Here is a 27,047-nt window from a genome sequence, read left to right on the forward strand (position 1 = left end):
AGAATGGGAGATTGACTTTTCAACCATTGGTAAGGGTCCCACAGGTTCACTCTGCACGGGACACCAAAAATTATGTAGTTGACCCTGAAGATAAATAGTGTTCATATTGTAGAAATACGGAAAAAGGAATGCATTTCAGGAAGGGAGAGTGGGACTGGAATGGAAGAAAGAGATATCTCTTCCTTCTGTATTTATGAAGAATCCAAAGTTCGTTCTCAGCTCCAGACAAGAGAGACTGCAAAAAGTAGATAAAACTGTTTACCATATAATCATACTCTTTGTTAAGTCTTCAGAGCCCATTTGTGATTATATTAACCCTTGCATTAATCTACTAATAAGGCCAGAAAGTTAAAATATTCAGCCTCACACTCCATTTTGCTGCCAGAGGCAGGCTGATGACACAGTTCTGGCCAATGAGATGTCATCAGATTTTCTTTCAAAAATCAAAAGGCAAAATCTAATGAAGCTTAGGCTTCACCCTTCTGCTGGCCAGAAATGCCAACATAAAGTGAAAATTTCATTTTTCAGCCTTGGGATAGGAAATATCAGGGTTAATAAGTACGTAATGACAGAGCGGCTGAGGATTGAAACAGCTTTAGTTTCTAACGATACCACTGAACTATCATGGCAGTCATGAATTTCTCACTTTTAACTTCCTGCTTCATGAGACAAAGAAAACCTGTTTAAGCCGTGGTAATAGAATTATCTATTATTTACTGTGAAATGGGTTCATAACTAATACACCTTTCAGTTCAATAGGAATGCCACTTATTCCCTTGCTCATGTTGCTGACATCTTTCCACAGGGGCAAACATAGCTTATGTTTCCTTCAGAAACCCACAAAGTCTTTTTGAATTTGCAGCAAAATCTTCATTTTTCAGAGGAGATACATTAACTTCCAAAGTCTTGTACTGATTTACAGATACTTCTAAAAGTTATGCCCCATTGCCTCCAAAACTATAAAACCATATTTAGCTCCAAGTAGTACTAGACCCTTGCAAAGTCAAGTTTGTATGCTAGGTAAATTTTAAAATAATTACTATGTATTTTGTATTTTCACATTAAAGTGGTGATAAGCCATGAGTAGAATGTTTCAATTTATAACTGATCCTGTGCAGTTTTAAAATAGCTGGTTGACACATAAATATTCAAGCTACTTCTTTGAGTCAATATAAGTATTACCAAATTAATTATTTCCTAATATTCCCCCCACTTTTGTTGCTGTTTTTGTTGCTCAGTAGCTAAGTTGTGTCTGACTGTTTGTGATCCCATGGATTGCAGCACTCCAGGCCTCCCTGTCCTTCCCTGTCTCCTGGAGTTTGCCCAGGTTCATGGCCGCTGAGTCAGTGGTGCTAGCCAACCTTAGTCAATTTAGTTTATTTACATTCTAGTATTTTAATCATATCAAATATCCTGGCAATATGCCAAAATTACTCTCTTAATTTGTTTTCCTTATGTACGTCACACATTTTTGAAACATGTTGTACTATGAAATGTTATAATATTTGTTTATGAGTTCTTTTGACCCAAGTGATCTCAGTTAGGATGCATTCAACTACTAGAACAAAATACCTGTATTATAGTGTTTTGAACCACTGTTTAAGATTATGCATTTTTTACTTACTAAGAATTCTGTAGGCTGGAAATTGCAGGGTAGTTCTGGGAGTTTAATGATGGGACAAAGGACATTGGCTTTTTCCTTTGCTCCAACCCTTCATTCTCCAGGTGCTTGTTTTTACCTCATGTTAGTCACCTCATAGTCACATTACGGCTGCCATAATTCCAGTCATGTCATCTTCACCCAGTGGCATCCAAGATGGAAGACAGGGAGAGGAAGGCTAAAAAGATATTTTCACTATGCAACTCTCTTTCGTTAGGAAGGAAATTAATTCCAAGATGTCCTCTGCAAACTTTTCCTTTGGGAAATCATCCCAGAGCAGAGTCTGTAAGGGGTAAGAGAAGAAAAGTAGTGCCATTATTGGCCTAAACTAATCATGACACATTCCTTAGGGTGAGGTGCATTGCTATATGGATTCTGTTAACAAAAGAAACATTCTCAAGGCAAGTAGCCAGTAACAAAGCCACAGAGCCAGCTGCAAACGCACATCCCTGATCACAAATGTCATAATGAATGTCATTCATTATCCTCCAGCATATTCTTATATCCTCACTGCAAGTTAAAAATCAACAATAAATTAACTGCCAGAGAAGCCTATAATCTTTTTTTTTTTTTTTAAGTAATAGATACAACATTCATTGTAGCCATGGCAACTCTGGGGTTTCCCAAGTGGCGCAGCGGTAAGGAATCTGCCTGCCAATGCAGGAGATGCAAGAGATGGGGATTCGATCTCTGGGTTGGGAAGATCATCTGCAGAAGAAAATAGCAACCTACTTCAGTATTCTTGCATGGAAATCCCCACAGACAGAGGAATCTGGCATGCTACAGTCCATAGGGTTGTAAAGAGTCAGTCATGACTGAATGAGTGAGCACAAAAATGATGGCAACTCTTTCAGATTTTGGATGGTTATGCATTGCAAAACCATACAGAAAACTGTATTTTCTCTCATTCATTCCTTCATCCAACAAAATTTTACTTACTAGCTACTATGTGACAATCTCCATACTAGGTACTTATATTTATCAGGGAAAAAACAAACCCAGCAGATAAAGAACCCTGGCCTTGAGGTACTAGTGGGAGGAGCACACAATAATAAACATCAACTAGTAATAAGCCCCCTTCTGGGGAGGATTTTACGTCCTCCATTGTTGACCTCAGGCTTGGCCATATTGCTTGTTTTAGCTAATGAAATGTCAGCGGGAGGGATGGGTGTTATTTCTAAGCAGAAGCTTCGGCTGTCTCTCCTCCTTGTACCAGAAGAAAGGCAATTCAGCATGATATTTTCAGAACGAAGAAGACACTGCAGCGGAGCCTCAGTCAAGCCAGGCAAATACAAGGTTGGTATTGTAAGTCATTGTAGTCTTTCTGTTTTACCACAGTATGACAGAATTGTGATAGGCTAAGCTGACCAGTAATATAGTTAATACAGTATTGTCGTTTAGTCGCTCAGTCGTGTCCAACTTTGTGACCCCATGGACTGTAGCCTGCCAGGCTCATCAGTCCATGAGAATTCCCAGGTAAGAATGCTGGAGTGGTATCAACCCTGATAAGCACTATGGGGAAAAGGGGAAAAGTAGAACAGAGTGCAGAGGGTCAATAGTAAGATATGGTGTGTTCAGATGGCAGTGATAAGGAGGATAGTCAGGTAAACCCCACTGAGGAGACGAGATGTGAATCTGCCTTCTGGATTAAAGTGAGAGAATTTTGCCAAGAGGACATCTGGGGAAGGAGCACTCCAGACAGTAACACCAGCTAGGGGAAAAGGCCTCAGGGGAGAAGATGTTTAGAATATTTGGGGACCTCTGTGGCTGGAGCAAATAAGAAAGGGAGAGAGTAGCAGATGAGTTCAGAGGGGTAATGGGGCCAAATGGAGTGGGATTTTAGACACTGAGCAAGGATTTTGACTATTACTCTGTGTTAATTAGGGAGTCACTGCAGGGTCTCCAACACAGTTAAGAAAGGTGGTAACTTAAATTTTTAAAATATCAGTTGGCTGCTCTGCTGAGCATAGACTGTTGAAGGACAAACGTAGAGCATGGAGACTAGTTAAGAGTCTGCTGCAGGAATCCAGGAGAATATGATGGTTCCTTGAAGCACACAGATAGCAAACGAAGTTGTGGATATGTTAAGATTCTCAATAAATTTTGAAGATAGGGAAAATAGGGTGTAGTAATGAACTTGTGTGAGGCGAGGATAAGACCCTGCACTCCTTTGACAAAGTGATGTGTAAGGTAAGTAAGTCGCTCAGTCGTGTCCGACTCTTTGTGACCCCATGGACTATAGCCCACCAGGCTCCTCCCTCCATGGGATTCTCCAGGCAAGAGTACTGGAGTGGGTTGCCATTTTCTGCTCCAGGGGATCTTCCCGACCCAGGGATTGAACCCGGGTCTCCCGCATTCCAGGGAGACGCTTTGACCTCTGAGCCACCTTACAAATATGGTAACTCTCATGCTCCCTAGAAGACAGGACATTTAGCACTGTCATTCTTGCTTTGCTGACTATTTGTGTGTGTGTGTGTGTGTGTGTGTGTGTGTGCACACAGTACCAACAAATCTTCAGACAGCAGTATTGATAATCACAATGACCTGTGAAATAAAAGGGGAAATCAGAAATGGACTAGTCCTATCTAGAAAAGATTCTGAGCTTTCGCATTACCACGGCTGTATCTTTTTTTTTTTTTTGGCTTTATCATTTAATATATGTCATATTGTATGGCAGAAATCTAGATCTTTTTTATTAGCTTGTAACAATTTCATAATAGGTTTTAACAAACTATTTTGGTTTTGTGTTAATCACTCAGTCATGTTCAACTCTTTGCAACCCCATGGACTGTGCCCCGCCAGGCTCCTCTGTCCATGGGACCCTCTAGGCAAGAATACTGCACTGGGTTTCTGTTCCCTTCTCCAGGGGATCTTCCCAACCCAGGAATCGAACCCTGGTCTCTCACATTGCAGGCGGACTCTTCAGTGTCTGAGACAAGGGAAGCCCCGTTTTGGTTTTGCTAAACTACAAAACAACAAATTCATGTTTAATAATAACAAAAGTACTGAGTTTTCACTCCTCAAGAAAGCTGATGATAAATATGCACCCTCTACAAACTCTTGTTGATATTTACCCTCTCTCATGGAGGTGACTTAGCACCAGCATGATGGTGGTATTATTAATACCATAGGCTACATGAAAAGCAGAACACATAAGCCTGATGAGGAAGAATCAATAAGGGTTTTAAAAAGACTTTTCCCCCAAATTACTTCCTAGTTGACAAATGCAGATTTATAGATGGCTAAATGAAGAATGACTTGCCATTTAGATCAATGCTCATTATTTTAAATTACTTTTGCTTATCTTCTATTTCAAGTTTTCTTGTGGTCCAGTAGTTGAAGAGACTTGTGAATAATTAAATGATGCTGGTGCTATATGAATTTCATCAGATTCTTCAAATAGAAAATCAGTTAAGCTACTAATGGTTGGATTACTTTTTTCATCTAGTTAAAATTAAAGCTTTTAAAATTTCTCTCCTGTGTAGGTATTCAAATGCCACATGGTTAAATGCAACAATAAAAGTAAAATTTCTTGTTTTGCAGTGAAAATCTGAATGCAAATTTTGGAGAATATGGCATTATAATCATAATGGAAAGAAACATGTTATTAATTAAGATCCTTATGTAGTAGAAATATGTTATAATTGGCTGTAGAACATATATAATTCAAAATTAAGTGCAAATTTGAGATGATATTTTAAAAAGAAAATAAATGTTCTGAAAATTTATTATAGGTAGTATATAGATGTATATATATGTTTACGTATATACAAGTGTTATATATATATATACACATATATACATTTTTTTAAAAATAACAAACTTTAGCAATACAGTGTATCCCATATGAGTAACTACCATGTTGTAAATGGCAATGAACTTTGTCGGAGTGAGTTCTCTTAATGTTGGTTGATTTTTATTCAAATAAGTTGGAAATTTTTAATTGATGTATTCAGTGATGATAAAACCTAATATAAAATAAACCCAGCTAGTAAAGATTTTATTAAATTATAGCTAATTATGAAAATTAAAGCCTGAAAACAGAAAGACTTCCAAAATTATTTCTGTAAAAGCAAAGAGATAACAGAAAAATATTAAAATTTGACAACTTTATCATGTAATATCCTGAGCATGGAAAGATTCTCTTCATAGATCCCTTATTTTTAAGTAGATATGCATATGTGTGTGTATATATACATATATTTTGAATGAATGGAATAAAGATGGAAAGCCCTATGGTTTTATAGCTTCTAAATTACATGAAAAACTCAAAAGAATCAATCATATGTAAAGAAAATCATTTGACAAATTTTTTATTGTAAAAAACCTTTACTAAAGAAAGGTATTCTTAATGGAGGCAAAAAGAAGGAACTTGTGCCATATTTGCAATTAATTATAGATGTACTTTAATTGGGGGCTTCCCTGGTGGCTCAGAGGTTAAAGCGTCTGCCTGCAATGCGGGAGACCTGGGTTTGATCCCTGGGTCAGGAAGATCCCCTGGAGAAGAAATGGCAACCCACTCCAGTATTCTTGCCTGGAGAATCCCATGGATGGAGGAGCCTGGTGGGCTACAGTCCACGGGGTCGTAACTAAAAAAAAAAGAACTGAAGCATCTTCCTTTTAGCAGAATTTTCTTTGAGCTTCCTAGAGACCTCAATACTTACAGTACTTTTCTCATTTATAAATATTATACTGTACAGAGAAGAATTCATTGAATGTATCAGCAATGCAAAAATTACTATTTTGTACACTTTAAAATATAAGACTGCATATAAATTTTATTTTAGGAAAATACGATTTTTGAAAGTAGTTTTGAATAATTTCTATATCTATAATAAGATCAAATTTTTAAAAAATACCTACTTCAAAAATTAGATAATTTCATTTACTTTTCATGTCCATTTCTCTCCCCATGTGAAAAATAGATTTAAAAGCCACTCTAGACAAAGGTATTCAAATAACTGTGAACAGAAGTGAAGTGAAAGGCAAAGGAGAAAGGGAAAGATATAATTTGAATGCAGAGTTACAAAGAATAGCAAGGACAGATAAGAAAGCCTTCCTCAGTGATCAGTGCAAAGAAATAGGAAAACAATAGCATAGGAAAGACTAGATATCTATTCAAGAAAATTAGTGATACCAAGGAAACATTTCATGCAAAGTTGGGCACAATCAAGGACAGAAATGGTATGGGCCTAACAGAAGCAGAAGATATTAAGAAGAGGTGGCAAGAATACACAGAATAATTATGCAAAAAAGATCTTCATGATCCAGATAATCACAAAGGTATGACCACTCACCTAGACCCAGACATCCTGGAATGCAAAGTGAAGTGGACCTTAGGAAGCGTCATTATGAACAAAGCCAGTGGAGGTGGCGGAATTCCAGTTGAGCTATTTCAAATTCTAAAAGATGATGCTGTGAAAGTGCTGCACTCAGTATGCCAGCAAATTTGGAAAACTCAGCAGTGGCCACAGGACTGGAAAAGGTCAGTTTTCACTCCAATCCCAAAGAAAGGCAATGCCAAAGAATGCTCAAACTACAGCACAATTGCACTTATCTCACACGCTAGCAAAGTAATGCTCAAAATTCTCCATGCCAGGCTTCAACAGTACATGAACCGTGAAATTCTAGATGTTCAAATTGGTTTTAGAAAAGGCAGAGGAACCAGAGATCAAATTGCCAACATCCATTGCATCATCAAAAAAGCAAGAGAGTTCCTGAAAAACATCTATTTCTGCTTTATTGACTATGCCAAAGCCTTCAACTGTATGGTTCACAACAAACTGTGAAAAATTCTGAAAGAGATGAGGATACCAGACCACCTGACCTGCCTCCTGAGAAATCTGTATGCAGGTCAGGAAGCAACAGTTAGAACTGGAAGTGGAACAGACTGGTTCCAAATAGGGAAAGGAGTATGTCAAGGCTGTATATTATCACCTGCTTATTTAACTTCTATGCAGAGTATATCATGTGTGATACCGGGCTGGATGAAGCACAAGTTGGAATCAAGATTGCCAGGAAAAATATCAATAACCTCAGAAATGCAGATGACACCACCCTTATGGCAGAAAACAAAGAACTAAGAGTCTCTTGATGAAAGTGAAAGAGGAGTGAAAGTGAAAAAGTTGGCTTAAAACTCAACATTCAGAAAACTAAGATCATGGCATCTGGCCCATCACTTCAATGGCAAATAGATGGGGAAACAATGGAAAGAGTGCCAGACTTTATTTTGGGGGGCTCCAAAATCACTGCAGATGGTGACTGCAGCCATGAAATTAAAAGATGCTTACTCCTTGGAAGAAAAGTTATAAGCAACCTATAAAGTATATTAAAAAGCAGAGACATTACTTTGCCAACACATAAATAGTTTTGTTGTCCGTCTAGTCAAAGCTATGGTTTTTCCAGTACTCATGTTTGGATGTGAGAGTTGGACTCTAAAGAAAGCTGAGAACTGAAGAATTGATGCTTTTGAACCATGGTGTTGGAGAAGATTCTTGAGAGTCCCTTGGACTGCAAGGAGATCCAACCAGTCAGTCCTAAAGGAAATCAGTCCAGAATATTCTTTGGAAGGATTGATGATGAAGCTGAAACGCCAATACTTTGGCCACCTGATGAGAAGAAATGACTCATTGGAAAAGACCCTGATGCTGGGAAATTTTGAAGGCAGGAGGAGAAGTGTCGACAGAGGATGAAATGGTTGGATGGCATCACTGACTCAATGGACATGAGTTTGAGTAAACTCTGGGAGTTGGTAATGGACAGGGAGGTCTGGTGTGCTGCGGTCCATGGGTTCACAAAGAGTCGGACATGACTGAGCAACTGAACTGAACTGAGACAACGGTAATATCATGGATTTTACCAGAGCAGCTAGAGGGATGGATTTGCTATTAATTGGGATAGTGAAGGTGGTGTGTAAAGCTGTTTCCAGAGTAAGAAAGATAAGGGGTTCTGTTTCGGACATGTTCATTTTAGACATCCATTAGATGTTAGGTTGGCAGTCAGAAATATAAGTCTAATCCTGAAAAAGATGTGCAGGCAGAAGATAAAACTTTGAGAGTCTTTATCATATAAATTGCTTTTTTTCCCCCTGTACATAGACACAGGAATTCTGTCCCAGTTTGCCTGCATCTTTGTAACATAACTTTGGTCTCCTTCCATCAAGGAGTGAAATCTGTTTTCCCATCTCTTACTTGTACATTGGTTTCATGACTTGCTTTGACCAACAGATTGTGGCAGAAGGGATAATACAACTTTGGGGGTTGTCCATATAGTTCTTTGAGCTTTCCTTTTCACTTTCTTAGAACACTGCCCTGAAACTGCCTTGTAAGGAAGTCCATCATCTGACCTGTGGGATGATGTGAGGTAACAAGGAAGAGAACCAAGGCAACTCAGAAGACAGCCAGAAACAGCTGCCAAACCTGCGTAAGAGGTAACCATGGACCTTCCAGCCTATCATCTAGCTGAATAAAAGCTGCACAAGTGAACCCAGTGTCACCATAGGAGTAACTATCCAGTCACCCCACAGAACCATGAAAGCTAATAAACTATTTTTCACACCTTAACTTTGAGGGTGATTGGTTATAGAGCAATAGATAACTGATAGAATATTTAAACAATGTGATTCATTAAAATTACCAAAAGAATGATGGGAAAGGGATAAGGATCAAGAATTAAATCCTGGGCATGCTTAGTTGCTCAGTCATGTCTGACTCTTTGTGGCCCTTTGGACTGCAACCCACCAAACTCTTCCATCCATGGGATTTTTCAGGCAAGAATACTGGAATGGGTTGCCATTTTCCTCCTCCAGGGGATCTTCCTGACCCAGGGATCAAACTCACATTTCCAATGTCTCCTGCACTGTAGGTGGATTCTTTAGCCACAGAGCAATCATGACAGCCCCATGTTCTGGGCACTCTAACAGTAATAAGATAGCCAACATCTATATCATGCTGCTGCTGCTGCTGCTAAGTCGCTTCATTCGTGTCCGACTCTGTGCGACCCCATAGACGGCAGCCCACCAGGCTCCGCCATCCCTGGGATTCTCTAGGCAAGAACACTGGAGTGGGTTGCCATTTCCTTCTCCAAAGCATGAAAGTGAAAAGTGAAAGGGAAGTCGTTCAGTCGTGTCCGACTCTTAGTGATCCCATGGACTGCAGCCTACCAGGCTCGTCCATCCATGGGATTTTCCAGGCAAGAGTACTGGAGTGGGGTTCCATTGCCTTCTCCTATTGCAAGTATATATATATACTAATATATAAATATTGTTGCTGTTTAGTTATAAGTTGTGTCTGACTCTTGCGACCCCCATGGACTACAGCCTGCCCCATGGACTACAGCTTCTCTGTTCCATGGGATTTCCCAGGCAAGAATGCTGGAGTGGGTTGCCATTTCCTGCTCCAGGGGATCTTCCTGACCCAGGGATCAAGCTCATGTCTCCTACATTGGCAAGTGGATTCTTTACCACTGAGCCACCAGGGAAGCATATTATTTATATGCATATAATATTAATATCAAGAAATTAAACTGAAATTTGGTTATATCAATGGAAAATATAAAATAGGTATAAGTTTGGAAGTGATTCTCTAGAATTCCAAAAATGTTAACAAGGTGATGATTTATAGCAACAATGTAACCCTTGTTTGCATCTGTCGCCTAACAAAACTTAATGTGTTTGCAAATGGGAAAACATGAAAGGTATATTACTGAAATTAATATACATATTAATTATATATATGTGTGTATATATATATATATATGTATATATATATATATATATATGGCTTCTCTGGTGGCTCAGATGGTAAAGAATCTTCAGTACAGGAAACTCTTGTTTGATCCCTGAGTTGGGAAGATCCCCTGGAGAAGGGAAAGGCTACTCACTCCAGTATTCTTGCCGGGAGAATTCCATGGACAGAGGAGCCTGGCAGGTTATAGTCAATGATGTCACAAAGAGTCAGACACAACTGAGTGATTAACACAACACAACACAAAATAATCACAGTGACTGATCTGATGCCATGGAATGTATACTACAAGCTCTGTAGTAGGCAACCAAGAATATAATGACAAACAAGAAGATGTGGTTTATGCTACAATGAAATCTGCAATCTAGTGGCAGATATAGACAATTAAATAGGCAATTAGAATGCAAAAGGAAGTTCAGTTTGCTATGGGACAACATACACAGACAACTTAACCCCAGACTAGGGGAAGATCAAGGTCAGGGACGTTTTCTGAATAATGTCTCAAGTGAGACTTGAAGAATACAAAGCATGCTAACCAATCAAAGTCACAAGACATGAAACCTCAAAGTCAGAGAAGGAGACAGATCACTCTATGTTCTAAGACTTAGGATGTGGTGCACAGTGTCAGGGGAAGGAGAAAGGCTGGGCACGTGAACACTGAGGAAGGCATGACTAGAGATGGGAATCAAAAGCGAAGCTTCTTCATTCCTACAAATTAGGACTTCATCCCAGATTTACAGTAATGGTCTCAGTGTAGTGCTAGAGGCAGAAGTTAGAATATAGTAGATGGAAGAATGAGTGGAAAGAAATGCATAACTTCAAATATGGTAAAGACTTTCAAAGTCTGTACCTATGAAAGAAGGATGATAAGGTGGTGACGAGATAATACTGTGATATCAAGAAGAGGCTGTTTTCAAGTTTGGTGAGCAGGTTTAGTACTGATGGAGAAGGAAGCCAAAAATAATCATAGAGTTGAAGATATAGGAGAAAGAATTCTCCCTGATTCATACAGTAAGAATACCAAAAAGGTGAGGAGATCAAGGGCACAGGTGGGGGAAGTAGCATTAGGCAGCTAATTCATACACTGGAATGAAACAGGAGGAGAGGGTAAGTGTGGGTGCAAATAAGCTGCTTCAGTTGCATGAAGTTGAGAAAGTTGTTGGTAGGCTTCTATTTTCTCCTTGAAGTAGGAGGCTAGGACATATGCTGTAGGGAGAGAAGCAAATTGGCAGGAAGAGAGGTTTAAGGAGAATGGAGAAGGTTGGAAATAGCTATTGCAAAGAAATGGGGGTGAGAACTAATTAGGAAATCCACAGCAGCCCAACTGAAGATGGATATTGTGACTTTAGAGGAGCATCAATCAGCTAGATTGTGAGTTTACCCCTTAGTGCGCGACAATACGGACTTAAGAAGGTAAGTAGTTACATTCGGTAAGAGTTGCTTTTCCCAGGTGGGTGTTTTAGAAAGACAGTGGAGCCATAGGACACACATAGTTCAATTATAAGGCAGGTTAAGATAAATCTCACAATGAATGATATGATCATGTCTGTAAGTATAGGCAGATGAGGAAAGTCAGTACTGGCCACATTTGTTAAAGGGAACAATGAGCATTGTTCATTGGGCATTCCAGGGGAGGGATATTCATAGGTGATGGCTTGGGTATAAAGAGAGCATAGCAGAAATGATAGATCCTTGGTGAGAAGTGATATGAACTATGTTAAGTGTGTGTGCTTTAGTCTGGAAAAGCGTGTGTGTTTGTGTGTGTGTGTGTCTGTGTGTATGTAAATTTGGAAAAGTTAGGAACCTTGGAACAAAGCAGTGAAACACTGTGGGCAGGAGTGGGGATTGAAGAACACACCTATGCACATAAACTCACATACCTTTATTAACTTCACTACTGAAACAGACCTCAATACTTTAATTTCTTTGGACACCTAAGGGTATGATCAAAAATAGAATATTCGTGTGTGCATACATGATAAGTTGCTTCAGTCATGTCTTTGCAATCCTACGGACTATAGTCCACCAGGCTCCTCTGTCCATGAGATTCTCCAGGCAAGAATATTGGAGTGGGTTGCCATGCCCTCCTTCAGGGAGCTTATTCATAGAGCTTATAATATTTTAAGTATAAAAGTATTTTTAAAAACAATATATTGCTCAGATTATACATATATAAAAACCCCTCATTTCTTTCATTCTTTTAATAAACATTAAGTACCAAGTACTGTTGTAGAAACTAAGATTACAATCTGGGACAAAACAGTAAAAGGGAAAAGTCCTGTTCTCAGTGAGTTCATATTTTATTGGGAAAGGCAGACAATAAAAACTACATAGATAAACATGTTATGCAATGATGTGGTAAGTTCTTTGGGAAAAAAAAAAGATTGAAGAAATAGGAAGTTCTAGGGCTTGGGGTATATTTTACAATGTTAAATTGAGTGGTTAGAACTCTGTGGAGCTGACATTTGGAAAAAAGCTGAAGGGTGTAATGAAAACAGCCATGAGGCAATCTGATGTGATAGTAAGGATGTTGACTTTGACTCTGAGAGAAAGGGCAGGTCATTAGTGGTTTTTGAGAAAAAGGGGGAAATAGAATCGGATTTAAGTTTTGCATGAATCAGTTTAGTAAGTGTACAGAGCACTAAGTGGGAGGGACAGAGTAGAAATGGTCACTTAGTTGTGTCCGACTCTTTGCAAATCCATGGGTTGTAGCCCACCAGGCTCCTCTGTCCATGGGATTCTCTAGGCAAGAATACTGGCGTGGGTAGCCATTCCCTTCTCCAAGGGGTCTTGTTGACCCAGGGATCAAACCCAGGGTCTCCTGCTATTGCAGGAAGATTTTTTTTTTTACCACCTGAGCCACCGTGAAGCCCCAGTAACATAAGTAATTAGACTATTACAGTCATTCAACAGAACACTGATGCTGACATGTACTCTTGGTAAGACCACTGTGGTGGCAACCTATTGGAATACGGACATATTCTGAAGGTAAGACCAACATGATTTGCTGAGGGAATGAATATAAAGTATGTAACAAAGGGTGAAATGAAAGATCACTCCAAAATTTTTCACCTGAGCCAAGGGATATATTCACCATTTATTAAGATTGAGAAGATGGTAGATTAGAGACAAAGATCAGAAGTTCAGTTTTGGTCACATAAAGTCTGAGATGCTTATTGGGCAGTCAAATGGTGATGTTTGATGAACAGCTAGACACATAAACCTGGAGTTCAAGTGCAAGCTCAAGGTGGAAATATAAATTTTGGAAGTGTCTTATGGAAGAGTATAGCTAGATCATAAAAAACCCTGAAGATTGGGCTCCAGAGTCCTGAAAGGGTTAGTGGAAAACTGAGGAATATGTTGGTGAGGTGCTGGTTGTTGTTCAGGCACTCAGTAGTGTCCAACTGTTTGTGATCCCATGGACTGCATCACACCAGGTATCCCTGTCCAGCACCATCACCCAGAACTTGCTCAAATTCACGTCCATTCAGTCAGTGATGCCATCCAACCATCTCATCCTCTGTTGTCTCCTTCTCCTCCTGCCCTCAGTCTTTCCCAGCATCAGGGTCTTTTCCAATAAGTTTGCTTGTCACATCAGGTGGCCAAACTATTATAGCTTCAGCTTCAACATCAGTCCTTCCAATCAATATACAGGGTTGATTTCCTTTAAGATAGACTAGTTTGATCTCCCTGCTGTACAAGGCACTCTAGGGAGTCTTCTCCAACACAAAAGTTTGAAAACATCAATTCTTCAGTGCTCAGCCTTCTTTATGGTCCACTCGCATCCATACATGACTAACAGAAAAACCATAGCTTTGACTATACAGATCTTTGTTGGCAAAGTAATGTCTCTGCTTTTTAACACACTGTCTAGGTTTGTCATAGCTTTTCTTCCAAGGAACAAGCGTCTTTTAATGTTGGTAAGGTAGGAAGGTCCAAAGAAGAAGGTGGCAACTTGAAGCCATGTTGCAGAAGTATTTTTTTTTAAAAAGAAATCATCAACTCTGTCGAATACTATTGAGAAGTGATAAAAGATGGCATCTGAGGGTTAACCTTTAGATTTAGCAACATGGGGATTAATTGGTGGATATTACCAGAGCATATCAGGTGGAAAAGCAGATTGATTGGTACGGAGTCAATAGACGATAAAGGAAGAAAAATGGGAGAAAACACATGTAAATGGTTCTTTTGAGTATCTTGCTGTATAGAATAAAAATGAAGTATTAGCTTGAGGGGGATTTACGATTAGGAGATTTGGGGTTGACATGTACACACTGCTATATTTAAAACAGATAACCAATAAGGACCTACTGTATAGCACAGGGGAATCTGCTCAATGTTATGTAATAAACTAAATGGGAAAAGAATTTGTCAAAGGATATATGTATATGTAAAAACAATAATCAGGTCAAGATAATGACCTATCTTTTTCAGTCAAGATAATGTCAGCACTTTTGAATGCTGATGGAAAATGATCTATCTGGTAAAGGGAGAAAAGGTGGTGACTCAGAAGGGAAGTATCAAATAACTGTTGTCCTATCTTTCCATTAAGTAAGAGGGAGTGGGACCAGCGGGCAATGGAGGAGCTGCACTGAGACAGCAGTATGGTTACTTCATTCATAATATCAGGCAACCAGGAAAAGAATAAAGTGTGGGCAAGTGATAAAAGCGGTAGGACACAATTGTGGCAAATTTCTCCTTGTCTCAATTTTTTCAGTGACACAAGAAGTGATTTATAAATTTGAAAATGATAGTGGTAGATAGAATATTATCATCTATCTGGAAAGTATCAAGGGTCTATTTGAGGTTAGTCTTCATGAATCAAAAAGCTAAATCAGTTTATAAAACAAGGATGTTTGTATACACACTGACTCGCGTTAATTTAAGAATAGAAAAGTCAGGGATTTAGGTTCAAGAATGACTGAGGTCGTGCCAGGTGAATGTGATGAAGCCAGAAGTGCCGAAGGGAAGCGAAGGTGGGTGGCTTAGGTCTTAAGAGAGACAGGGAAAATGAGGCGGATAAGGGACAAAGCTGGGGTCGGGAAGATCTCCTGGAGAAGGAAATGGCAACCCACTCCAGTATTCTCACCTGGAGAATCCCCATGGACAGAGCAGCCTGGTGGGCTACAGTCCACGGGATCACACAGAGTCGGACACGACTGAGCGACTACGCAGCAGCAGGGGCAGCAGCAAGGGACAAGGGCAAAGGAGAAGCCCAGCAAGACAGCAGGGGGGTGAATGTGAATTTAGAATCAAGCCCCATTTCCACCAGAGACGCTGAGAGAGCACAAACAAACCTTGTGCACATCAGGACCCAGAGACCCCACAGAGACTGAGATAGAACTGTGTCTGAGTGTCTCCTGTGGAGGTACAGGTCAGCAGTGGACTGCCGCAGGGGCGGGGGCTCTGGGTGCAGCAGACCTGGGTAAGGCATAAGCCCTCTTGGAGGAGGTCACCATTAACCCCACCATAGAGCTGGCAGAACTTACACAGGACTGGGAAATAGACTCTTGAAGGGCACAAACAGAACATTGTGTGCACCAGGACCCAGGAGAAAGGAGCAGTGACCCACAAGAGACTGGCGCAGACTTTCCAGGGAGTGTCCAGGAGTCTCCAGCCAGAGGCGTGGGTTGGCGGTGGCCTGCGGCAGAGTTGGGGGCACTGAGTGTAGCAGTGTCTGCATGGGACCTTTTGAAGGATGTTGCCATTATCTTCATTACCTCCACCATAGTTTGGCCCCAGGTAAATAACAGGGAAGGAACATAGCTCTAACCATCAAAAAAAAAAAAAAAGTGGATTAAAGATTTAGGGAGCATGGCCCTGCCCATCAGAACAAGACCCACTTTCGCCCTCAGTCATTCTCTCCCATTAGGAAGTTTCCATACGCCTCTTATCCTTCTCCTTCACAGGGCAGACAGACTGAAAACCACAATCACAGAAAACTAACCAATCTGAGCACATGGACCATAGCCTTCTCTAACTCAATGAAGCACCATGACTCAAGACGGAGGAGTCACGGTGGAGAGTTCTGACAGAATGTGGTCCACTAGAGAAGGGAATGGAAAACCACTTCAGTGTTCTTGCCTTGAGAGCCCCATGAACAGTATGAAAAGGCAAAAAGATAGGACACGGAAAGATGAACTCCCCAGGTCGACAGGTGCCCAATATGCTACTGGAAATCAGCGGAGAAATAACACCAGAAAGAATGAAGAGATGGAGCCAAAGCAAAAACAACACCCAGTTGTGAATGTGACTGGTGATAGAAGCAAAGTCTGATTCTGTAAAGAGCAATTACTACATAGGAACCTGGAATCTTAGGTCCATGAATCAAGGCAAATTGGAAGTGGTCAAAGAGGAGATGGCAAGAGTGAACATCGACATTTTAGGAATCAGTGAACTAAAATGGACTGGAATGGGTGAATTAAACTCAGATGACCATTATATCTACTGTTGTGGGCAAGAATCTCTTAGAGGAAATGGAGTAGCCATCGTAGTCAACAAAAGACTTTGAAATGCAGTACTTGGATGCAATCTCAAAAACGACCAAATGATCTTTGTTCGTTTCCAAGGCAAACCATTCAATATCACAGTAATTCAAGTCTATGCCCCAACCAGAAATGCTGAAGAAGCTGAAGTTGAACAGTTTTATGAAGACCTATAAGACCTTCTAGAACTAACACCCGAAAAAGATGTTCTTTTCATTCTAGGGGACTGGAATGCAAAAGTAGGAAGTCACCTGGAGTAACTCCACACCTGGAGTAACAAGTCAATTTGTCCTTGGAGTACAGAATGAAGCAGGGCAAAGGCTAACAGACTTTTGCCAAGAGAATGCACTGGTCATAGCAAACACCCCCAACAACACAAGACAAGACTCTACACATGGACATCACCAGATGGTCAATACCAAAATCAGATTGATTATATTCTTTGCAGCCAAATACGGAGTTCTATACAGTCAGCAAAAACAAGACCAGGAGAAGACTGTGGCACAGATCATAAACTCCTTATTGACAAATTCAGACTTAAATTGAAGAAAGTGGGGAAAAGCACTACATCATTCAAGTATGGCTTAAATCAAATCCCTTACGATTATTCAGTGGAAGTGAAAAAAAGAGATTATATCTGATAGACAGAGTGCCTGAAGAACTATGGATGGAGGATCATGACATTGTACAAGAGACAGCAATCAAGACCGTCCCCAAGAAAAAGAAATGCAAAATATAAAAATGGCTGCCTGAGGAAGCCTTACAAATAGCTGTGAAAAGAAGACAAGCGAAAGGCAAAGTAGAAAAGGAAAGATTCACCCATTTGAATGCAGAGTTACAAAGAATAGCAAGGACAGATAAGAAAGCCTTCCTCAGTGATCAGTGCAAAGAAATAGAGGAAAACAATAGAATGGGAAAGACTAGAGATCTCTTCAAGAAAATTAGAGATACCAAGGGAAAATTTCATACAAAGATGGGCACAACTGAGGACAGAAATGGTATGGACCTAACAGAAGCAGAAGATATTAAAAAGAGGTGGCAAGAATACACAGAAGAACTATACAAAAAAGACCTTCATGACCCAGATAATCACAAAGGTATGATCACTCACCTAGACCCAGACATCCTGGAATGCGAAGTCAAGTGGACCTTAGGAAGCATTACTATGAACAAAGCTAGTGGAGGTGATGGAATTCCAGTTGAACTATTTCAAATCCTAAAAGGTGATGCTGTGAAAGGGCTGCACTCAGTATGCCAGCAAATGTGGAAAACTCAGCAGTGGCCACAGGACTGGAAAAGGTCAGTTTTCATTCCAATCCCAAAGAAAGGCAATGCCAAAGAATGCTCAAACTACTGAACAATTGCACTCATCTCACATGCTAGTACAGTAATGCTCAAAATTCTCCATGCCAGGCTTCAACAGTACATGAACTGTGAACTTCCAGATGTTAAAGCTGGATTTAGAAAAGACAGAGAAACCAGAGATCAAATTGCCAACATCTCTTGCATCATCAAAAAAGCAAGAGAGTTCCAGAAAAACATCTATTTCTGCTTTATTGACTATGCCAAAGCCTTCAACTCTGTGGATCACAACAAACTGTGGAAAATTCTGAAAGAGATGGGAATACCAGACCACCTGACCTGCCTCCTGAGAAATCTGTATGCAGGTCAGGAAGCAACAGTTTGAACTGGATATGGAACAACAGACTGGTTCCAAATATGAAAGGGAGTATGTCAAGGCTGTATATTGTCACCCTGCTTATTTAACTTCTATGCAGAGTACATCATGAGAAATGCTGGACTGGATGAAGCACAAGCTGGAATCAAGATTGCCAGGAAAAATATCAATAACCTCAGACATGCAGATGACACCACCCTTACGGCAGAAAGCAAAGAAGAACTAAAGAGCCTCTTAGTGAAAGTGAAAGAGGAGAGTACAAAAGTTGGCTTAAAAGTCAACATTCAGAAAATTAAGATCGTGGCATCTGGTCCCATTATTTCATGGCAAATAGATGGGGAAACAGTGGAAAGAGTGAAAGACTTTATTGCTGGGGATCCAAAATCACTGCAGATGGTGACTGCAGCCATGAAATTAAAAGATGCTTACTCCTTGGAAGAAAAGTTATGAGCAACCTAGACAGCATATTAAAAAGCAGAGACATTACTTTGTCGACAAATGTCCATATAGTCAAAGCTATGGTCTTTCCATGTATGGATGTGAGAGTTAGTAGAATAAAGAAAGCTGAACACTGAAGAACGGATGCTTTTGAACTGTGGTGTTGGAGAAGACTCTTGAGAGCCCCTTGGATTGCAAAGAGATCCATCCAGTCCATCCTAAAGGAAATAAGTCCTGAATGTTTGTTGGAAGGACTGATGCTGAAGCTGAAACTCCAATACTTTGGCCACTTGATGCGAAGAACTGACTCTTTGGAAAAGACCCTGATGCTGGGAAAGACTGAAGGCAGGAGTAAAAGGGGACGACAGAGAATGAGATCATTGGGTGTCATCACCAACTCTTTGGACATGAGTTTGAGTAAACTCTAGGAGTTGGTGATGGACAGGGAGGCCTGGTGTGCTGAGGGCCATAGGGTCACAAGGTTTGCCACAGATATTCTCAAAGTTCAGGAATTTCTGTTTCTTAGATATTTGTAAATACTATCTTGTGGTTGTGCTAAGTCGCTTCAGTCATGTCTGACTCTTTGTAACCCCCTGGACTGTAGACCGCCAGGCTCCTCTGTCTATGGGATTCTCCAGGCAAGAAATTTGGAATGGATTGCCATGTCCTCTCCCAGGTAATCTTCCTGACCCAGGCATCTGGCATCTCTTATGTCTCCTGCATTGGCAGGGGAGTTCTTTACCATCTATTAAACACAAAACGATTAGTTTCATCTTTTTGAAAATTTGGTCCTTTATCAACACTTCCAACTTTCAACCCTTTATAGACAGTAAATATACATTTTATATGTTTGAATGCATGAACCCCATTTATCCCTGATAAGGCTAAAAATTAAATATACACTTTCAGATGATTAATCATAATGAGGGAGCCTAGAAAATATACAAGGGTTGTCCTTGTTATTCTGTACTCCCAAATGTATGTCTCCCTGGAACTGGCTTATAGAATCAAGCAATTCTGAAGCACAGTGGTGTTTTTCTTTGGGATTAACATATGATAAAATTTCTGTAAATGAATCCAGGAATTGCAAGGCTGTTTTCTAGAAATTCTGCAGGAAAATAGATATGAAAACAAGAGACACGTTCTTTGGTATGGAACCTTGGCTTTCTCTTGCTGTGACTGACACACCAAGATAAAAATTTCTACCATTCCCTTTGTATCATTTAACACCTACTTGAGGACCCATCAATAAAAATAAGAAATAACTATAAATGCTGAATCCTTAATGGATTTTTGAGTCCCCTAACCTGATGATAAAGCCTCTAGTGTTTATGTATATTGTCACTGACTCTCAAATCAAACAGCAGAGTATACCAAGTTTAAGAGCTAAAGGGTGGAATTATACTATTAACACTTTTCACCTATCAAATCAAAGCACCTGGTACCACCAGACTTGAGTAGATGTCCCTAGAAGTAAAGCTAGTTTCTCACACCTCATTTTCCTATTCATATTTCTATTTTGCCCTGTTTTTAGGCAGACACATATGTTCTTAGTCATAAATCTTGGGCTTAACTTCAGAAGGAATTATGTCAAAAAGAAAACATTTTCACAAAAGTCATAAACAAGTTGGTTTTGGATACAAGATAAGCTGTAGGCACACGTCAGCAGGTATATATTATTTTCAGTGACCACTCCCCACAAAAACTCTATACTTTAATCAACTAGAATTAATCATACTAAATATACGCAACAGTTTTCAGCAACAGGAAAATAGGCAGACAGGACATGATCCCTGAAGGAAGGGAAACAAATGAGGTGCATTCTACCACTGTTTCAGCTTACTGCACAAAAGCAGGTTTTAGGTCACATGTTGGGGTAGGAAAGGCTTCCCAGGCGGCACAGTGGTAAAAAACCAGCCTGCCAATGCAGGAGACATAGAAATGCAGGTTTGATTGCTGGGTCAGGAAGATCCCCTGGAGAAGGACATAGCAACCCACTCCAGAATTCTTGCCTGGAAAATCCCAAGGACAGAGGTGCCTGGTGGGCTACACTGTGTAGGGTTGCAGAAAGTAAGACACGGCTGAAGCGACTTAGCACCCATGCACAGGGGGGTAGGAAATGGGGCCCTGGTCTCACTGGGTAGAGGAGATACAGCTCAGAGTTCAAGGAGGCCAAGCAGCCAGGATTCTCAAGGCAGAGTACCAGACAGAGGAGAGCTATGCAGAGACAGAGAGAGCAAACTCTAGAGAGCTCTAAAGGATATCCCTGTACCTTCAGCTGAATATTCATCAACACATCCACAGGAAGGAAATAGTAAGACTGGAGAGAGAACTACCAAAAAGAAGCAGGTCAGGCAAATCTCAGAGACCCCACAGGACTAGAGATTGTTTGATTTTTCAAACAGTAGAGTGAAAAGACTTCTCAATATACAGAGAACCGAACACAATTATAATGATTCAGTAAAAGCCCAAATCAGTCCTATTACTAAGTCCTAAATTACTAAGGGTTCTTCTAGATCTGCCTAACAAAGCCTGAAAGCAAGACTTGAAAGGATCAAATTGTTTACAAACGACTTAGCACAAAGCCCCACTATATTTAAAAGAATAAAAAAGTCCAGCATCCCAAAAACCAAAATTCATAATATCTGACATCTATCAAAATAAGGAGATAAACCAATCAATAGTGACAGACCTAGAAATGACATGAATAATTGAATTTGTAGGGAAGTATACCACAGTAGCAGAGAAGGCAATGGCACCCCAGTTCAGTACTCTTGCCTGGAAAATCCCATGGACGGAGGAGCCTGGTAGGCTGCAGTCCATGGGGTCGCTAAGAGTCGGACATGACTGAGCAACTTCACTTTCACTTTTCACTTTCATGCATTGGAGAAGGAAATGGCAACCCACCCCAGTGTTCTTGCCCAGAGAATCCCAGGGACGGGGGAGCCTGGTGGGCTGCTGTCTATGGGGTTGCACAGAGTCAGACACGACTGAAGCAACTTAGCAGCAGCAGCAGCATACCACAGTAGCACTTAGAAAGGTACTTCATATGTTCAAGAAAGCAGAGAGAAATGAGCAGGACAAAGAGAGATATCACACACACATACATGCAGTTATAGGTACATACACGCATATAAATAGATACATAGATACCCAAATCATACTTCTTGAGATGAAATACAATAAATGAGGATAATAGAAGTTTAAGTACTACAGAAGAACAAACTGGTAATCTTAAAGACATAAATGGAAATTAGCTAAAATAAAGAAAGGAAAATAAATGAATCAAGCATCAGTGAATCTGAAAACAATATTAAGCTTTCTACATGCAATTAGAATCTCAGAAAGAAAGAATGGGAAGATAGAATCAGGAAAATATATTTAAACTTATAATTGTGAGCAATTTCCAGAGCTTACAAAAAATTTGAACACTCAGATTCCCGAAGCTCAACAAAGCAGAAATAGGAGAAACATGAAGAAAACTACAGTGAGATACATCATAATCAAACTGCTTAAAACACTGACAGGCATAATTCGAAATGCAAACAGAGCAGAAAGACATATTAGAGGAACAAAGATAAGGATGGCAGCAAATTTCTTTTCAGTAATAACACAATCTAGACAGGAGTGCAATATTGCCTTTAAAATACAGGGGAAACTATTAACCCAAGGAAAAACCTTTCAAAAAATGAAGGTGAAACAAAGACTTTTAAAGAGACACAAAAGTTGAAAGAATTCATCACCAGAAGCACCTACACTATAAAAAATATTAAAATAAGTCTTTTAAGCATAAGGAAAACAATACTAGATGAAAACCAGATCTAAAAAAATGAAAGAAGGGTAATAGAAAGAGCAAATACACAAGCACAGATAAATACAAAAGATATATTTTTCTTCTGTTTAAAACTCTTGAAGATAAATGACTGTTTAAAGCAAAAACAATAACAATATTTTGAGTTAATAACTCATGTAGATATAAAATGTATGAAAACAGCAGCAAGAAGGCCAGTGGGGAGGAAATGGAAGTGCACAACTATAAAAGTTTTATAGTATATGAAAAGAAGAAAAATATTGTTTGAAGGTGCTCATGACACTATGAAAATATATACTATAAGCACTAAAGCAATGACCAGCAAAAAAAAATGAGGAAAACAAAACAAAAAGGTATAGCTAATACATCAATAAAGAAGATAAAATAGAACTATGAAAACTATTGAATTAATTCAGAAGAAGGCAAAAATAGAAAGAAAAAATGAGACAAATAAAACAAAGTAACAAAATGATAGATTTAAACCCAATCATATTAATAATCCTATTGGATATAAATGGTCTACGATGGCAATGATAATCATAATGGATAAAAAGGAAAGACATGTCTCTGCAAGAAATTCAGTTTAAATTTAAAGAAATAAGCTAAAAATAAAAGGATAGTAAAAGTTTCCATAATAAATACTAATCAAAGTTAAAGTAGCTATTTTCATGTCAAGTAGAATTCAGAGCAATTCAGAATTCAGTAGAATTCAGTAGAATTCAGAATTCAGTAGCAATTCAGTAGAATTCAGAGCAATCACTGGAATTAGGATTATTTTATAAAGGGGTCAATTCATTAATAAGCTATACGAATTCTAAAAATTTATGCATTTAATAATAGTTTTCAAAATAAAAACTAAAAAGACAGCAAGAAAAAACAGAAGAGCCATAATTATAGCTAGACATTTCAACATTCCATTCTCAATATATAAAATTAAATCAAAAGTTGGTCAGCATATAAAAGACACAAATATTATTATAAGAAGTTGGCCAAGTTGATATTTGTAAAACATTCCAAATAACATTTCTCTCAAATACACATAAGCATTTTCTAAGAGAAACCATGTTCTGAAAGTCCATAAACAGCTCTTAATAATTTTAAAGTAATGAAATATTACAAAGAGTGTTCTCAACCAAGTTCAAACTAAATCAGAAATAAATAATAAAAAATTCTTTGGAAACTCCTACATATAAGTTTGAAAAACAAATTTATAAATGACTTGTGGTTCAAATAAGAGATCACAAGAGAAATTAGAATACATATTGAATAAAAATGAAAGTATAATATGTCAAAACTTGTGGTATACATGTTATCCAGTACTTAAAAATTATAGCATCAAACATTTATATTAGTAAGTAGAAAGGTCTCTAATCAACAGCCTGCATTTTCACCATAAAGAACTAGAAAAAGATGAACAAATTTAAACCCAAAGTAAGATGAAGAAGGAAGTAATATAGCTAAAAGAAGAAATCAAATAAGGAAAACCATAAAGAGAATAAAATAAAAAACTCATTCTTCTAAAAAAATTAACAAAAATAATAAACCTTTAGCTAGATTGAACAGGGGGGAAAAAGACATAAATTGCTAATATCTGAAGGAAAAACTATCGTTATAGATATTATAGACTTTTAATAGACTAGAAAGGAATATTTTGAACAATACTATATTAAACCCCACATATTAATGCATGTGATAACTTACATGGAATGGAGAAATGCTTTGAAAAAGACAAACCACCAGAGCTCTCTCAAGAAGAAATAGAAAACCCCATTTTCATGTATCTATTAGAAAAACTGAATTTCTAGTTAGATATCATTCAACAGAGAAAAGTCCAAACCCAGAAGAACTCACTGGTGAATCCTATCAAACATTTAAAGAAGTAGTGGTATTACTGTTATACAAGCTCTTCTCAAAAACAGATGTGGGAGCACTTTCTAAATCATTCTGTGGAGCCAACGTTACCATGATATGAAAACAAGACAAAATCATTACAATAAGACAAATTCATGCACCAACAGTCTTCATAATGATAGACACAAAATTGTCAACAAAATTTTAGCTGCATCTAAAAACATACCAAAAATGAAAAGACATGGGGATGACCCAGAGAGATGTTATGGGGAGGGAGGTCGGAGGGGGGTTCATGTTTGGGAACGCATGTAAGAATTAAAGATTTTAAAATTTAAAAAATAAAAAACTAAAATAAAAAAATAAATAAATAAATTAAAAAAAAACAAAAAAAAAAAATGAAAAGACATTGAGACCACACTGGCCATGCGATCTTGGTCACAACTATTTACTACACATTGTAGTACACAACAATGTACTACAAGGGCAGTCACGGACAATGCATAAATCAATATATGGCTGTGTTCCAATAAAACTTTATTTATGGACACTAAAACCAAATTTTACACAATCCTTACATTTTACAAAGTATTATTGGTTATTTTAAGCTCTTTTCCAACCACGTGAAAATGTAAAACCCATTCCCATCTCATGAGCCATACATAAAAGGATGGCAGGCTAGATTTAGTCAATAGGATATATTTTGCCAATTTCTGGTATGGAGCAACCAGAACTCACACACTGCTGGTGAAAACTGAAATAGTAAAACAGCTTTGGAAACAATTTGACAGTTTCTCTGAAAGTTGAACATTCACCTACTATATGATTCAGCCATCTCAGTCTTAGGTATTTATCCAAGAGGAAAGGAAGCATATAACCTCTTAAAGCAGGAATATTCACAGCAGCTTTATCTGTAGTAGTCCCACCCTTGAAACAACTTAAATTTCCATCAGCTGATGAATGGGTAAGCAAAGTTTGGTATATCCTTCAATGAAATCTCAGCGGTAACAAGGAATAAACTATCGAAGTACACTACAACATAGACTGCGTCTTAAAATAATCATGCTGAATGAAAGAAGCTAGTTAAAGAAGAGTACATGCAGTATGATTTCATTTACATTAAACTCTACATAACGCAAACTTATCTACAAGAGAAAAAAGTAGTTTCCTGGGGGAGAGCTGCACAGCTGAGGGAAGCCTGGATTACGAAGGGCTATGAGGAAACTTTTGCAAGTGTTAGAAATGTTCACTGTGTTGACTGTGATGATGGTATCAATAACATATATTAAATTCATCAAATTGTATACTTTAAACATGTAAATTGAATTTTATGTCAACTATACCTTAATAACATTGTAAAATATGAACCTGGGCTGGAAAATAATTTTGTAAACTTTACATTCCACTCTACATTTAAAATAATCATTGCCCCTCTAGGACAACTGCTTTTTAAAGCTTCCTTCTAATTATAAACAGTGGCCTTTAATTTCTTTAACATGGCACCAATGTTTTGCAAGCAAATGGGAAGTATACTTGCAGATTCAAACATATAATAGGCAATTACGATTTTTTGAATTGTGGAAGGAGTGTGTTTCAAGAGACATATACATGCTGTTTGAGCATTTACATTCTGGACTGTTTAGAAAACAAGTCATCTAAGAAAATAAGAGACTAGGATGAATGGGTCTTCTTTCTTTCCAGTTTGATTTCCTTTGCTTTCAATTTTAATTTTTCTCAAGTCTCAAGATATCCAATGAGAAAAGGTAAGCTTGTTGTAAATTATGCCAACTGGTGGGTTGAAAGTGAACAAACTAAGTTGTACCAGTAAAAATCCTACACGCCAAGTGAGAACTTCAATATAATCTATCCTAACTTCTTTATTTTGTAAATCAGAAAACTGAGGAACAGAAAGGTAAAGTGACATTGTAACACATTTTAATATTTTCTGTTACACACCAATCAGGCATCAGCCAAGGTATCATGGGCAAGCAGTAGTAGATAAGCTTATTAATATTAACAATAAAAATATACAATCACAATCATATAAATGTTCTTAATGATCAGTGAATTATTATCATAATCAGTTCCTTTATCTATTGAAATTGCTAATATGCGCACATATGAAATGTTGCATATATTTTGGTATAATAGATTGGTGTGTATTTCCTAATATGTTCCATTTTAAATAATTTGATACATGCAAAAAAAAATTTTTTAATTGTTGGAAACATATAAATGAACACACAGGCCCTGAAATCAGTAACAATGGTTTCAGCTTTACATATGACCTCATCCTGAAAAATATGATCAGCTTGAAGAGATCATGCACTGTTTTCTATTATATGTATGATCCGATTTAAATTCAACATTGATTAAATGGTTG

The sequence above is a fragment of the Ovis canadensis genome, chromosome 18 (genome assembly GCF_042477335.2).
Source record: "Ovis canadensis isolate MfBH-ARS-UI-01 breed Bighorn chromosome 18, ARS-UI_OviCan_v2, whole genome shotgun sequence".
NCBI lineage: Eukaryota > Metazoa > Chordata > Mammalia > Artiodactyla > Bovidae > Ovis > Ovis canadensis.